This window comes from Eupeodes corollae, chromosome 1, assembly GCF_945859685.1.
Source record: "Eupeodes corollae chromosome 1, idEupCoro1.1, whole genome shotgun sequence".
Lineage (NCBI taxonomy): Eukaryota > Metazoa > Arthropoda > Insecta > Diptera > Syrphidae > Eupeodes > Eupeodes corollae.
In genome coordinates this window covers 100,056,979-100,059,263 of record NC_079147.1, presented here as the reverse complement: position 1 = coordinate 100,059,263, position 2,285 = coordinate 100,056,979, and positions in this window count along the sequence as shown.

Here is a 2,285-nt window from a genome sequence, read left to right as displayed (position 1 = left end):
TATTTTTTTACTCTTCTTAGCCCACAGCTCAAAGTTTTAAAAAATAGGCGAAATGGTCACTTTTTTTTGTCGGCTCTGTAACTCTAAAAGTAAAAATCATACAAAAAAAATTCTTGACAAAAAAGAAAGATAATTTACTTTTCTATGGAAATAACACTAAAAACTTGAAATTGCGATGAGCCGTTCTCAAGATATTTGTTAAAAAGCATGCTAAGAATACTACCCGAAGCCATTTTTTGAATTTGAATATTTCTGCATTACGAAGTCGTTTCTTATTTTGAGCGACTAGACCGGAAGAAAAAAGGGTTCACACATGGTTTTGTTATTGCAATTTATTGTTTCTTGGTTTCGGTCTTTAATGCAGCAGGTAGGTACTTATTCGACTGTCCTATCTTCGGAGCAACTTGCCTTATAAATAAAAGAGTGTTACCGACAATTTTTGAAACCCTAGGACTCACATTATTGACGTATGGAAGACTGCATCTTTGCCTTCAGTGATAATACAACGTGTAAACCAACAAATGAAAAGTATCTATGATAAATATTTGCATTTGTTGAGATATTCAAAATCGAAACAAAATGAAAACTATTAGAACAACTTACAGGACTGGAAGAATAAATCTCTTACTAAATTATTATTTGATATTTGGTAGTGCAAGTGCGTAAATTTAAATAACTGTGTTTGTCTAAGAGATAAGAAAGATCCCCTACTAAAAAGATCTTTTCTTTTAGATCAAAGAAATGACAGAAAATTGGATATCGGCGGGTTGGACCTTTTGGAAACCAAAAAACTTAAGGAAAAAAGTTTGAGAAAAAAAATCAACTGAGAAGGTACTAACACAGACACTTTGACGACATCATCAATTAGCACAAAAATTAGACCAAGATCTCAATCAAAACCTCCAGTTTATCCACCTACTGATTATGGTGATGACCCACAACCAAGTACTTCTTTAAAATGCCAAGAAATTAGTGTAATAAATCGGTTATGTCTTCCAAATTTGGCAAGAGTTTGTGATCAATACGGCATTTCGGATCGATCACAGCAGCAGCAGTTGCGAGTGCAGTCTTACAGGATGTTGACTTGGTAACTACAGCAAATGCTGAAAACGTCATAGATAGAAGTAAAGTTCCTAGGGCCAGAAAACCACAAAGAGAAGTTCCCCAAACTAAAGACTGTCTTTCGAGCATTGAAATCATTTATATCGATGGAAGAAAAGAAAGGATATTGGTTTGTGAAAATCGAGGCCAACGATTTTACAGAGTTACTAAAGTAATGGAACATATTTCACTAATAACGGAGCCGGCATCAAACTACCCAGGACATCGTACCATATTCTCTGGAAAAGGCAAAACTATAGGGGATTCTATTAACTACTTTCTTTCGGACAGAGAACTGGACTTAAGTAAACTGTCTGTTGGTGGTTGTGATGGTACTGCTACAAATACTGGTTGGAAAAGTGGGGTTATCCGGCTAATGAAGTTGAAGCTGGGGAGACCACTGCAAATTGCCTCTGCGTCATTTACTTATTAAGTTGGATGGAGCTACATTAGGACCTTAAATCTAATAAGGACACATTGGTAAGGTGCTGGAAAATTGTTGTGACCTTCCACTTATTGAGTTTTTACCAACCCAGGGGAACCCACCTGCTTTGTCAAAAGAAATCCAAGATACGTAAAGTACGGATCAAAAATATTTGTTTCAAATGTGTGACGTAAGTAAAGGATCCAGTCCTAGAAATCTCTCCAACAGAAACCCCGGAAAAATGCACACTCTAGGTTTTTGATAACTGCCAATAAAATTCTAAAGGCTTTATGTTGCCACATCTAATCCGAGTGAAAACTTAAAAATACTTGCAGAATACAATGTAAAGGTGTATGGCCCAGTTTGGTTCACTGTGAAAAAGACAGTTCTTTCCAAAATGGTCCAAGTCACGTTTTCGAATTAGTAAATTTGTCAAGATGCTTCAATACGAGCGTAAGAGAAATAATTAACCCCGTTTTTCAACTCAATTCTTATTTTGCACATCCGGAGAACATATTAATGGCAATGCTTTGTGATGATAGACCTAACATCAGAGAACTGGGGTTAAGAAGAATTATCCAAGCTAGAAAAAAAAGGTCTTCAGTTAGAGTTTTTAAACTACCAAAATTAAACTTTAAAACCAAAGATTATATTGACTTAATTATCTGAACCGAATCACAACTTACAGCACCCCCATTATTGGAGAAAATGAGTGATCAGGATTTAGAAGACATTCTACAAAAAAAACTCCAATCGACAT